Source organism: Balaenoptera acutorostrata, chromosome 9, assembly GCF_949987535.1.
Source record: "Balaenoptera acutorostrata chromosome 9, mBalAcu1.1, whole genome shotgun sequence".
In the NCBI taxonomy this organism is placed as follows: Eukaryota; Metazoa; Chordata; class Mammalia; order Artiodactyla; family Balaenopteridae; genus Balaenoptera; species Balaenoptera acutorostrata.
In genome coordinates, this window is record NC_080072.1 from 44681074 (window position 1) to 44695634 (window position 14561).

Sequence of the window (14561 nt, forward strand, 5' to 3'; positions counted from 1 at the left end):
TAAAGATGTTTAAAAAAATAGAAAAAAGAAGGAAATGGGCAGAGTAGAACCTGAAATTCGAGGTATAAATTAACCTATGCTGGGTTCAACTTTTCCCCATCTTAAATCAACTTAAATCAGATTCGATACTTAACTTGTGGCCTCACGTGCCTTCCAGGTCTCTCTCCCTCGTGATCTCCTAGTTTATTTATCTTTTATGATTTAGTTCACAGGCTGTTTAAACTGTAAGCCATACGGGCAGTTAACATGGTCAACGTTTATCATTAAGGAGAAAGTCATCCCACATTACTGAAGTTATTCTTTCTTAAGTAAAAAAACCTTCCACTGTAGATACTTCTAATGGATACCTTTAGGCTCCGCACTAAAACCAGTCAACTAGCAGAGATGTAAACTCTTATTATTAGGTCACTGCTCTGAATATCAATCTTAAATCACTTGGCCAGCAAAACAAATGTACTCACTGTGTGAGGAGTGCTGGGAGTACCGTGCTTCATCTTTTTCTATGAGATATAATTCACATACCCTTTTAAAAGTATAATTCAGTGACTTTTAGTAGATTCACAGGTTGTAAACCATTTTTTTTTAAATCTACCTTTCTCCCCTCTTCAACTATCAGTCTGCCTGCCTCTAAAAGCCTTTATTTCCCAACGAGTCTACTCCCCTCTTTAATAATTTTTAACCTCAATTTTTAATTTAAACTAGGAAACCAGATTAACACACAGTTCTATATACCCTGGTTAAGAAGACGTGAGCAAAAATGCAGGTGGTCCTCAGCCCAGGCTCACACAAAGCAGTCTTAACTGCTCAAACCAGTCACTGGGAGTGGCCCCGCTCTGAAAACAAGGGGACATGGACACACCCTGAAGCGTTCCTGGGTGTCAAGTGGGGCAAGACCAGCTTAGGGCCTCTGGCTTTGAAAACACAGGTTTCTACCCACCAGCTTCCAGAAAGGATTCAGCTCATCTACCCAGGAAGTACCTCAGTACTAACCCAACTTAAGACACTCATCTTGGACTAACAAACATTCTCTTAAAATATGCAAATATACTGGCAGAGAGATGGTCTGCCATTCACACTGAGTGTGAATTATATTTAAGGCCCAGAGAAAGGAATCTGATGAGAGGGGCAGAGATTTAACTCCAGAGCTTGGAGTACTTGGAGGAACAGGATAAGTCTGACAGCAGTCACACCTGCAGCTCTAGCCTACTGAGCTAGCTCTTATCTACATATTATCACAGCCCTTCAAAGTGGGTAACACACCAGCCCATTTTCCAGATGAGGAAACTAAGGGCACAGAGAAGTTAAGCAGCCTGCCTCTAAACAGGTTAAGAGGTGCGATTAGGCCAGCAAAGGTAGGGGGAGGTACCTCTCTGCCTCTTGTTCTCTCACACCCAGAGTTGATGCCCTCAGAACTCCAGCAGGGATTCCTCAATAATGGCTTTACCAACAGGTCCAGGGCCTTGAGCATAGCTTCTCTATGAAAAGATGAGTTCCATACAACCACCTTGGAAAAGAACTTTCAGAACCCAATCCCAAAGCTGGGAGAGTGGCTTCCAAGCAAGAACCTAAGGAAGACATTTCCTTTCGAGTGGATATAGGTGCACCATGCTACCCATCTTCGGAAGCATTCCCATTTAACTGGTACTACCATTTGGCATGGAATGACCTCAGATATTGCATATTTACGGATGGATTTCCTCTACTTTATGAATCAGGGAAGCGTGGTTCAAAGAGATAAATGGTCTAAGACTTTATGGGATGCCTCACCTCTCCTGGATTTCATCATTCGCCTGAGACCATAAGTCTGGCTCTTCTTAGCAACTGCTTCAGCCTCGGGTGTTCTTCGAGAGTCAACGTCCAGGCTGACCTGGCAGGAAATCCAGGGAGACCTGGTGTACAAGACAGCACATGAAGCTGCTGTTTGCTGAGCATGTATTATGTGTCGGGCACACAGGAGGCATTCTATTAAAATGTACAGATGGGGTCACTGAGGCTCAGAGAGGAAGTAATTTGTCCAAGGGTACAGAACAAGTGTGGCTGAGCCAAGAGTCCCACTGAGGTGTGTCCGACTCCAAACCTGTGCTTTTAAACCTACGTTATTATCCTGCCTTTTTCCAAACCAGAATCAGGAAGCTTCCAGCTCCCCACAACCAGTCCCCTCCCTCCCTTTTGCTTCTTCCATTAACTGTTCATAGCCAAGTTTTAGATCTATACTGGCTCACGACTGGCAATGAAACTTCTTTATTAGTATTTTAGGGTTGAGTTCATTACTCTGGAGAGTATTTCGGGGGTGGGGGAGATGTTTGTTTATTTAACAACTTAGTCCCACTCTAATCCCAAAACGGCATCTGGCAAAAAAAATAAAATTAAAAAAACCCACTTTCCCTTCAAGGCCCAATTCCAACATCACTTCCTCTACAAAGGTGTCCTTAGTCCCCACCACTGGGCAACACAACTCTTTGGATATATCATGAGCACTTACCCCACTGGATTTTTTTTTTCCCTTTATTCTGATATTACCTAAGAAAATGTATGCTCCTGAAAACTACAAATGTGTAAAAATGAAAGCCCCTCCCCTTCCCAATCCACTCCCTCAAAGCAACTCGTCAATGATGTATAATCTCCCAGATCCTTTTGGAAAGAGATGCAAACATGTTTCATCAACATTTCATCAACTCTAAGACACCAGTGATTGTTAAATGCAGTATGATTTTATTTCTAAGAAATACTGTTGCGAAACACATTGCCAGAGCACGGCCTTATCACTTAGAAACTGTATTTTATAAATATTGAAACTTTATCATATGGCAATCTTATGCAGATATAAAAAGGAAACTATATAAGCAAACAAAAGTGGGTAAGATACACTAAAACAACTTCTCAGAGAGATCAATATCCAAGCTTTTCCACACAGTACTGCCCTCTGTGTCAATAAGAGCACTGGCGACATCAAATACATTCTTAGGAACGCTTGGCGACTGACTCTGGAATTTTCTTCCTCTCCACTGCATTTGTTCTGCAGGCTGTGATGAGTGTACGCAACCGCAACATGGGTCATGACCACCACCTGGCCAGCCATGATTGCAGGACACATCCTAATTTCGAAATGTTCAAATGTGGGGGAAAAAAACTGCACCTTGGAACTCATGAAATATGAAAAACACAGCTTCCCCACTGGATTGCGATGATCTCTTTAATCTCTTCACATGCCTGTTTCCCTTGCTAAATTGGAAACTCTGCAGGGGTGTTTTACTGATGGCCATTCATTGACCACCCTTGGCTGATCACCAAATCCCTGGCACACAGGAACCCCTGCAAATGTTTCAATGTAACAGTTCTATGCAAAACTGGGAGCCCCTAGATTTCAAAGTGCCTAAGGTGGAAGGAAGAGAGAAGAAAGGAAAGAATAAAAAGCTGAGTATGGTTTATCAGCAGCAAAACCATGCTCATCTCTGGGATGCTGTCACGATCACCCTTCCTATGCCCTCACTCTGCAATATCAAGGTGCACCACGTGAGACCCTCTGTGAAGATCCCCACCACTCAAAAATGAAAACTACCTCTGTAAACAGCCAGGCAAGAATTAGTCCTCAAACCCCTTGCCAGGGAGCCTGAGGCTCACCTCTATAATCACATCTGGAAACAACTGCTACCTTCCCAAGGGGTAACAGATGTGTGCTGAGCACGGAGAAGGCGGTTCTGCTCATTGTATTGCTTCTCCTGCACATTTTTGTGTAGCCGTATCTTTAAAACCAACCAAAAAGATCTTACTGAATTCCATAAAGATTCAGTATATGCTCCTAGGTACATCACCTCACAGATACAGGAAAAATCCCATTTAGAGTTAGGAGGCAAATTTAGCCTGATTCCATCTGAGGATAAAAGTTAGAATACCTAGAGTAATAATTCCCAATCAGAGGTGGACACCACTCTGGGGTCTCTTAGAAATACAGAAACACTGCACCTATCCCAGCCCTCCTAAGGCTCCAGGGCTGATACCCAGTCTGTGGAAAGCTCCATGGAGGCTGTGACGCACATGCTCAGGCGGGAATCACTGGTGAGGCAGAGACTCCCTAGGACAGGCGTGGAAAGAGGCTGCCCTGGGTTTGAGTCAGAACCATCCTGCATTAGCCATGTAAACAGATCTGTGTAGCAAGAATTAGAAACCCCAAACTCAAAAGGTGGGAGGCCTGGAAAGGAGACTGAGAGTGTGCAGAGAGGCTGGGTGGGGAAAGGGACAGACAGTCTTACCCTGGCTTCCCCAGTGCCTGGCACACATCAGGGACACAAATGTTTGCTGAATGAGATTCACATGGCTGATAAGCACATGGGCATGCACATCATGAAATTTCCACTAATCCACCTACTATGTGCAGAATCCCTGAAATGGCCCTAGCAACTCAAGGCAGGAGTCCCCTGGTCGATTCACCAGTGGCAGAGATTTTAGTTTTGCTTCAGCTTCACTGAACATCTGAGTAGAGATGTTCTAGAAGCATTTCCCTCTTTAAGAATTCCTAGTCATAAAGGAAGCTGCTTTTTGCCTCCGAATCACAGATAATACTTCCTCTGATTTTCAGTTACATAGATATTAATCATTTTTGCACTTGATGAAAGGTGGAAGAAAATTAGGGAGGTATTTTTAATGCACAACAAAACTAGAAACATTCTGTCAAAATAAGAACCATATTGGTCTTATCCTCCCAGTATTTAGAACAAAAGCAAATTTTGAATTATGGGAATTTCTTGGCTCTGCCAGTATGAAACGCTATTAAATAGCTTGTTTTCTGTTTTTCTGTCAATGGAAATACCTGATGAGGTCTTCTAAGCATTCCAGATTTCAAGACGGGGTTGAAGGTTCCCTCAGCTGATGTAGCTCTTTCTAACTCTTACCAACCACCATTGTCTCCCAAAAGCTTTGAAATGAAAAGGCAGCGAAGGAGAAAGGGCTGAAAGAGATTCCACCAAAGGAAGCATAGGCTCACAGAGGTTTCAATGGTTTCGGAATCAGCCCCCAAGATACCCCCAGCCACGGTGATGGGTGATCTGAAAATGAAGCATATCAAAATGCTATTGATGAGCTAAATTACCAGACAGCTTATCTGAGGCCCACATCCGCCATATGGTGCCCCAACTTCTACCGCCTGTTGCTGCCACAACAATAGGCACGCCTACCCAGAAAGCACCATCGGACAGAAACCCAGCAGCAGCGGCATGTGGGGCGGCTACTGTGTTTACATTTTATTTTGTGCTATTAGCTGTGAGCCTCCCCCTATCCCAGGAGTGACTTGAAACACACACACATTCAATGTCAAAGACCTGTGTTACCTGCAGGACACATGCAAGCACGCCGCATGTGCGCACGTGTGTGGGTATACATCAGGTGAACAGAGAGAAAACCAGATGTCAACTTCAGAAACGGAGCTGTCTGGTGGGGGGGAGGGAGAGCCAGGCCAGCTCCCAGCTAGAGCTGCAAGCAGACAATGCGCTTTTCTCAAAACACTCGGGCAGGCGGGCCTCGGGGAGTGGCTATTTAAAACACTTGGCTCCTTTTATTTCACCACCAGGGAAGTGAATTCGACTCTTAAGTGCCAGAGCAAATGAAGTCATTTGGTTTCCGCGGGCAGAAGTCTGCATTTTAGCAGAAGTCAGACTGGACGAAAGTCGTAAGGTCCAGCTGAAGATGTTCTTTCTTCCAATTAAAACTGATTCCACAGAGGATTTGGCGCCTGGGCTTCATTAACTTTTTCTTTTTCTTTTTTTTTTGAAAAGACACTAAGGTCATAGAAAATGTAAAGGACACTGGAATGAATGCTGTCAAAGATGACTCCCTTTACAAAATGCCATTAAGTATGACCACATAAGGATATCACCTTCTAAAGTCTTGGGTGGTATAAAAGATTAACAGTGATTTTTGGCAAATGAATTCATAAGATGTCTGCATTTCTTTCTTTCTACTCTCTCAAAACAGGTTCCTATCTTTGCAGAGATTATATCATTGATGGTAACAGAATATCTATTTAGTTTACTATCAGGGAAAAGACACTGGTTTTCAAAGAGAACTCAACAACACATAGCATCTGGTTATGAAAAAAAGCACAAGATGCAGGTTTGGATACAGTACAAAGCAAAAAAAAAAAAAAGCCTCTTTCCTAATATTCAGATCTAATTAACTATTACAGAAAGCCACTCATTTCATCCCCCCAATTAACCACACCTAAGCAGACAACATTCTTGGATGAACTTTTCAAATTTTCTTAAACATTCTCAGTTAAAAAAAAAAAAAAAAAAACCTCCTTTCAAGTTAAATTGAGATTGCACTTGAACTCCATCCAAGAGCAGAGCTGAACTGAATTATGATAATTAGAAAGCTGTGCTTATAAAAAAGCAGCACAGTTCATGCATTTTTTTTAAAAGTTCATGCCAGAGAATATAAGTTCAATATGTTCTCACATAATTAACATTTCCCACCATTAACAGCAGTTTTTCAGTTTATATGTAAAAACAACAGCACTCGCCATTGTTTTATCTACCCCCGCCAATAATGTTTCAGTCACTTTACACGTACATCTAAACCTGTCAGATGCCTCAAAGCAACCAGAATTTCCCAATGGAGACAATGGTGGTGCTTAACTTGTTCATCAATAAACTGGCTTTTTCTTTTAAACCCCTTTTCCAATGCTGGGCCCTGCTCCTCATACTAAAACCATTAATGAAATCCTAGGACACAGCCTTAAAAACTAATGTGAAAAGGGCAGGAAGCATTGCATCAGGATAGTTAATACTGGGGGGTTAGTGACAATACAGCCAGGATAGAGCCTTCCTCCCTGGGCCTGCCACAAAAGTAGAAAAGACGGCCTCTTAGGAACTCCCCCCACCCCTTATCCAATCAGAAGAGAGACCAGTGGTTTCACAGTTAGCCAGGCAGGACTCCCAGACTATGGAAAGTATTTTCAGAGAATCCTCCCAACCATGCAAAAAGCCAGTGGACAAAAGGAGAACTTAAGAGCTGAAAGCGACCCACCCAGTAAGAAACACTCCTGAAAACCCATTTGCTTTGACTAAAATAAATACACATTTCAAAATTCTCTTATGCTGCACCACTACAAAGCCCGAATGTATCTGAAGAAATGGTTGGATTTCCACTGTGAGTTCAAACAAGGGAGAGTGTCGAGGAAGCTTATGATGACAATCTTACACATTGAAAACTCTCAACTGCCCACAGCTTTGAAACAAATTATAAAAACCCATGCAGAAACACTCCAAATGGGCTTCCCTGGTGGCACAGTGGTTAAGAATCCACGGGACAATGCAGGGGACATGGGTTCAAGCCCTGGTCCAGGAAGATCCCACATGCCGTGGAGCAACTAAGCCCATGTGCCAAAACTACTGAGCCTGCGCTCTAGAGCCAATGAGCCACAACTACTGAGCCCACGTGCTGCAACTACTGAGCCCGCGCTCCGCAACAAGAGAAGCCACTGCAATGAGAAGCCCGCGCACCGCAACGGAGAGTAGCCCCGCTCCCCGCAACTAGAGAAAGCCCGCGCGCAGCAACAAAGACCCAACGCAGCCAAAAAATAAATAAAAATTAAAAACAAAAAAAAAACAAAACACTCCAAGTATTTAGATCCAAATATTCTAGCATCCCACAAACTACCGCAGAAGAGGGAAGGCCCCAAACTTCCCTGATTTCAGTATTCAGTAATTGCGATACAAGGGGGTTGAAATTTGTATTTGTCAAAAAGCCCAACCCTGAAACATTAAGTGCTTAGGATGGACCTGAATTACTTGATTTTATCACCTTCGTGAACAAGAAAATAAAATGTATCACTGATACTGTTCAAACATGACTTCGGATCTAACTTAAACACCACAGTGTAATCTGTGGCTTCTACAGATAAAATAAGAAAAAGCGCCACGCAGCTGTAAGAGATTACTCCAGTCATCGGTCAGTCCCCAATAGCCCAGCAGCACAGCCTGAGTCTGTCAAAGCTTACAATATACTTTTCTTGCCGAGTTCAGAAGTAGGCCATTAGCACTCTGCAGTTCCAGTCTCTGAACTCGCAAGAGGAAGCTGTAATGCCCGCATTTATCAACAGAAAGGTGGGCTCTGATTTCCTTGCAGTTCTACAGAGAAAGCTGGACACTTGCTCGGGCCAGTATTCTTCAGTCTTTGGAAAAAACCCAAAAAGTTTTATCACTAAACAGATCCAACTTCTAAGCACAGCTTTCAATCCACAATATTTTTCTCTCCTTTCGCAATCTCTTTATTGGAAACAAGATAAAATGCCTAAAATACAAGCTTAAAAGTGTTATCTACTTACTGTCTGTATGTGAGCACGGTCATTTTACATACATGGGATCATACACACAGTTATTTGCACCAACCTTTTGAGTGATAAGACACTACAATTATCATTTGCAGGCAGTATAATTATGCTCACAATTAACACATAATAACACGAGATTAGAGAGAAGAGTAACCCCACAGGTGCACAAACTCTTGTCCCACCGCCATGTATGACAGGTCAACCCATTTCAGAAGCAAGAAACCTTAAAATATTGTTAACGGCACAGCTCATTCCTCCAAAGGCCTATCTAACATTTGGGATCTACATTCTCGAACTGTCGCCGTTACACATTTTTCTACTGAAAATGTGACAACAAATATGATCTAGATCCCCATGTCAACACAAGTATATTCCACCAAATTTTCCCATTAAGAAATGCCCTCTTATACTTGCTGTTCTGTATTGTCAGAGCCAGCAAAATTCAAAATTGTTTATAAATGACTGAAACTCAAGCAGCAAAAAACCCGAACATTTTTTTCCGTATGACTTGCTTGTCCTTTTTCCAAAAAAAAAGTGGGGGTACCAGTGCCCAAAGTGAGTATGTGAATATAGAATTCTTTCTATATAAAGCAAAAGAGGGGGAGGGGCAGAGAAGAAGAAAGGAGGAAGCTGACTTTTCCCCAGACTGCCCCCCAACCCCGTACCACCAGCAGCCCTTACATATAATTAATTTGCTGCTGGGGCCTAGGCACACACTGCACCACAATGCCAGGAAGCACCTCTTGGTGAGAAATTCAGTTCAGTCTGGCTCAAACTAAGTTAGCGTGTCCTCCTTCTTTAAATTAAATTTCATTAAGTATATGCCATGGTGAGTCCTGGTTTATGTTTTGGGAAAAGAAGAAGAAAAAAATCCTCCAATAATCTCTCTCAGGCATGTTTCCTGGATGGAGTTCTATTTGTTACTTTATAAAACACATAGAGGAGGAATCTACACAAAAATTCTTTCCTTTAATAGTTTTTTACTCTTACTGTCAAGGCAAAGTGTCACACTGGTTTTATTTCAAACTTGTAAAAAGAGAGAGAGAAAGAGAAAGAAAAGAGAGAAAGAAAGAAAGAAAGAAGGAAAGAGAGAGAAGGAAGGAAGGAAGGAAGGAAGGGAGGAAGGAAGGGAGGAAGGGAGGAAGGAAAGGTAGTCTGATATTCTCTTAAAACTACAAATCAAATAATACTTAATCATTAACGTAAAAATAAAATGGTCTACATGGGCATTTTTATACCATCGGCAAGAACCAGTAATGGATGCAGCTTATCAGCTCATTCTTTTACACCAACAACAAATAAAAGAATTGTAAACTCTGTTTAAAACCTGAAACCTGAGAGTCCAACACAGAATTGCACATAGAAAGAAATACTAAACAAAAATATCTGTGACCATTTATGGGAATAGTGAGATTAGAAAAATAAGCCTTTCCCCTAAAAAACAATCAACAATTCAAAACCTCACTGTTGACAAAGGTTCAACTAATCCATTTGTCTTTCCTGAGTCACTTTGTAATTGATTCTACTATTTCCATCTAAAAAGGAAAGATTCTTACCAAAGTTGGATCTAAGTCTGGCCCTTACAAGCATTCAGATGTACTTGGGGCTCAAAGATCCTGCTATTTACAGAAGGGCACAAACCCAATAGTGAAAGGATGAAGCACTTGGCACAGCCTGAGGTCTGTTCCCCAAACCACCCCACATTACCCTGGCAGACAAGCCCCCATGCATAAAACACCAGCCAAAATTCACTGCAAGCTTTAGAGAACAGAGCCCACTCCCTGCTCGGACAACGCAGCGGGATCACTTCCTCCTGAAGGGATCTGTCTATTCAGGTAACCACCTGCAGGCACCCAGCACACCCCAAGCATCAGACCACCTAAACTTCCAGAAACAATCAAGGCAAAGGGTAGGGAGGAAGAAACACGTGGTTGTCCAGAACTGACAGTGTTCTACTCATTTGCAATATCTGTAGCATTTTTAATACATATATTTTTTAAACTATAATATTTTGAAATCTGATAGGTTTTGCAGATCTTTCTGTGCCAGGACCTGGGCTTCCTCCAAAGCACTGTTTTTAAAACACGGCCTTTTTACATTACCCGCTCCTGGAACATCATCTGTCTCTAAGTTTCCAGTGCTTACTGAGGTCAATTTTCATTTCTGCAAATCACAGGCAGCCACTTGCTTCTGAGAAGTTAACAAGCCTCCTGAGAAATGCTGGTGGCTGGTATTTCATTGTTTCATAAATATTTTTATACAGTGACATTCAACTTTAAATAAATCTTTAAAAAGACAATTAAAAAGCAAAGAAAATTATGATCTGGATTTTATTTATTTTCGTGGGAGAAAAAGAAGGGAGGTGTGAGCCCCTCCATTGTTTTCAACTCATTTAAAATGTTGCTTCGGTTTAAAAAAAAATTAAAAACACATTAAAAGAAAAAGAAAAAAGGAAACTCATATAAGTTGAACTTTCTTTAAAGCGGGCCTCTGGACTTTAGAACAAAACAAATGTTGCTGCTACGAACAAAGAGCAGAAATGCACCCTGATTTTCTCCCCTCCTGGGGATCATTTCTCTTCCAATAAACAAATGAATCCCCCAGTATTTCCTACCGAAGGGAAGTTTTCCAGGGAGAGTCTCCTCCAGGGTTTGGTGGTAACTGCGACTCAGTCTTTTTTGGACACAATGTTTCTGCTGACTCCTGAAAATTTTCCACTTGAATGTGCAATGAAGCAGCGGCGGCGGCAGCAACAGTCCTGGAGAAGCGGCAAAGACGACCGTGCCTCCTTTCATCTTTGAGAAGAAGGAGCGAAACCCCGCCAGCAGCACAACTCGGCGCAGCCCCCAGGCCGGCCTCGGGGGGCCCAGGCGCCTGGGGCGGCTGGGGAGGCGCGGTGGGGGGATCGGGCCGGCTTCGGGCTCCCTGGAGGCGCCGGCGGCTCTCCCCGCCCGCGCTCGCTCCTAACTTCTGACTTCCCCGGGAAAAACGTGGAAACTGCCCGAGGGTGTGTGCGTGTGCGCGCGGGCAGGCAGACGGGCGCAAGAGGGGGGCGAGGGGGGCGAGGGGGGCGCGGCCGGCCTGGCGCCTCCAGGGCCGCCTGTTGCCGCGCGGGCTCCGCAGCGCGCGGCCCAACTTGGCGTCCCGGCAACTCCCGCGGCGGCGCCCGGCTGCTCACCTTGAAGGGGCGCGGGGAGGCGGGCGCAGGGGCCCGGCCCCGGCCCTCCGCGTGCCCGCCCGCCCGCCGCACACAAAGCAGAGTCCGGAGAGAGAGAGCGGCCCGTGCCGGACGCCGCGGGCCCCCAGCCCCCGGCGCCCCGCGCGCCCCCCGCACCCAGCATCAGCCCCGCGCGCCAACTTACCTCGGCGAAGGGAGCTGCCGCAGCGCCCGGCGAGTCCGAGGCAAACTTCGGCGCCGCTTCCCCCGCCTTCAGCTCGGAGCCCGGCTCCCGGTCCCCGGGCTGGGCCACCCTCCCCCCGCCTAGCACCGCTCCTGCCCCGGGGCCGGCTGGACGTACTGGGCTGCTGCCCGCGGCTCCGGGCAAAGGTGGACGGGGTGGGGGGGCTTCACTGCATGGCCTGTCCCCGGACGCGGCCGCCCCGAGCCCGGGCCCCGCCGCGCGGACTGGCCCGCAGGGTGGAAGCGAGTCTGCAAAGTGCTTGGTGGGCGCCCGCGGCGGGCGGCGGGGCCGCGGCGGCGGCTGCAGAGGCTCGGCTCGGCTCGGGCGGCGCGGCACGGCGCGAGCGATGCTAAGAATGTTCGGAATGAGGACAGGAATGAAATGAACGCCAGGACCGAACTCGCTCCGGAGGGGTGGGGCCTCGGTGACGTCATGCGGCCTGCCGCCCGGGGCCGGGGGCGGGGCCTGCCGCCGCCGGTGACGTCATGGGGATTCGGGGCGGGCCCGGCTCGGCCGCCTAGCCGTTGGGGCGCGCGCGGGCTCCCTCAGGAGGGGCGGCGGGGCGGAGTCTCGTGCCCACGGGGGAGCGGGGAGCGCGCGGGAGCCGCCCTGCCCCTTCCCGGCGCGGGCTCCGGGCTTTGTCCCTAGCTGGGCGGGGCGGACCGGGGGGAGGGCGCCTCGGAGGAGCCTACGCGGCGCGGAGAACTCTGGAAGCCTGGGTTCCTTCTTTGGGGCGGCCGCCGAGGCCGGAGATGCGCGCGCCGCTCCTGCCCTGCCTCAGTTTCCCTGTCCCGGGACGCGGAAGCTCGGGCGGCCGCTTGGAGCGCTCCTGGACTCGGCGGAAGTCTGCAAGTGTGGGGAAGAGAAGTTTCTCTTCTGGAAATTCACGTAGTTGTTCACAAGCGCGGTGGACGCCTTCCCGGGGCCGGATTCCCAGCCTGCCATGTCTTCCCCTCTTTTTCAGTTTATAAAAAGTTCAGGGCTCTCATTCAAGTCGAAGTCAGCCCTACTGTTGGAAAGGGAAACCTTTAGCATAGCAAAGAAAAGATAATTGCGGAGTTCGTAATAACGCTGCCCTGCTAACACGGTCTCCTCCGAGTCGCTCAAGAAATCGAGTTCACTCATCCCTGCGAGTTGTAATTTTCAAAAGCAATGGGTCAGGTAAAAACTCCCTAAATTTTTAAATGCTACATCTGGCAATTTCACGTCACTCTTTTTTGGGGGTGGGGGGGGGTGGAATAAACTTCATGTACACATAGAATAACTTTTACCCTACCTTTGGAGGTAGTGACGCTGAAGTGACATAGTAGACTCCGTGGGTAAATCAGAAAACAGCTGGATAAAGCTGACCCACTGTGGCAGAACTGTCTAAAATTTGGGGTAATTGTAACCGGCAGTTTCAGTTAGATCGAAGTAGCAAAGCAATTCCTGTTCTGTTGACTTCTTTTCTTGGGGGCACTTTGCTCTCCTTTCCAGTTGGGGCCCCCAGGATACATAATGCCGCCTATTTTGTGTGCCCCCAGGAATCCCCTAAATATGGGTAACTGAGGGAGGAGGAATGTGACTGGAGATAGCACATTTTCTACAAAGCATAATTTTACTAATGCATTTTTAATTGAAATTTTTGTTGAGAGAATGGAATATTCACATGCAGTTGTAAAAAATAACAATACAGAGAAAACCTTTGTTCATTTTCCCCATTTCTCTCACCAGTGGTAATGTCTTAACTATAATAACACAATTGAGATGTTGACATTGATACAATCCACCACATCTTATTCACATTTCCGCAGTCTTGTACTCATTTGTGTGTGCCTGTATTTCCTTCTATACAGTTTTCTCACCTGTGTAGGTATCCACCACCACAGTCAGGTACTGATGCATTTTATCTCTATCTAGTTTGCATGCAATAATGAGGTGATACAATGAGGGTCACAAGAATGACTAGCCACCTTAACGCTGGTTTTGGGAAATTTGTTAGGGAAACACAAAATTTGGCATTACAACTGTACTAGGCATATCTCTCTCCAAACATCATCTTCTAAATACACCAGATAGAGTCCGATGGCAGTGCCAGACAGTAGGGTTTCTAAATCACTGTTGGTTAGCCCAGTACACCTGGGTCCCTTTCAGACACTATGTCCCATCTCACAGCCACCTGGCAATACAAGGTCTCCCAATCCTTACTGAATTCAGGAAAAAAATCCTTGGCCTAGGATTCAAAGCTCTTCATGACCAGTATTTTCTCCAACTTCTCCCATCTACATGCGTATTTTTTGAGACTCATCTTAAAAACCTTTTCTTCCAGCAAGACTACTCACATAGATATTTCCTCCCTAGCACCCTCAAAATTCCTTTCTCCAGACAAAATACTTGTATTCTGTTAGTTACCAGCATACTGGGGTGCCCCAGATCTGAGCCTCTAGAAAGTGTACTGGGTCTCATTCAGCTATGTGTACACTGCCAGAGACCTACACATAAATGGTAGTAACTTTCATGGTCTCTCCACCCTAACCTCCACACATTCTCAGTCTCCTCAGCCACCAATTGGTCAGTGCAGAGTAGCTAAGGGTTTAGGACCCAGGAGCTGTTCACTCCCAGCATCTGAGGGCAGGAAAAGTAGCTGCCACCTGCTAAGATGGCAGCAACTACCATGTACTGCGCTAATACTTAGCCCTTGGCATTTTGCATTTGCCATCTCAGTTCATCCTCATGGCACCTGTACAAGGTGGCAATCGTTAGCTCAGTTTATACAGGTGAAGAACTGAGGTATAGGCAGGTACTATGACTTGCCTACGGTCCCATAGTCAGGAAAGAGCAGAGCCAGGTCCTGA

General features: G+C 45.9%; 1 protein-coding gene across 4 annotated transcripts in view; it reads right to left on the reverse strand.

Annotated features, from left to right (window-relative positions):
* Window positions 1–11828, reverse strand: part of TEAD1 (TEA domain transcription factor 1) — a 267284-nt gene extending 255456 nt beyond the window's left edge. Inside the window, exons 1-2 of one of the 4 annotated variants that reach the window (XM_057553374.1) lie at window positions 11689–11828; window positions 10941–11084 (exon numbers count right to left, since the gene is read on the reverse strand). The gene's annotated coding sequence lies outside the window, so the exon portion shown is untranslated. Of the gene's footprint in view, window positions 1–1767; window positions 1890–10940; window positions 11085–11688 lie in introns of all 4 variants that reach the window. The other 3 variants (XM_057553375.1, XM_057553377.1, XM_057553371.1) reach the window with 3 other exon arrangements.
* Window positions 11829–14561: the final 2733 nt, after the last annotated feature.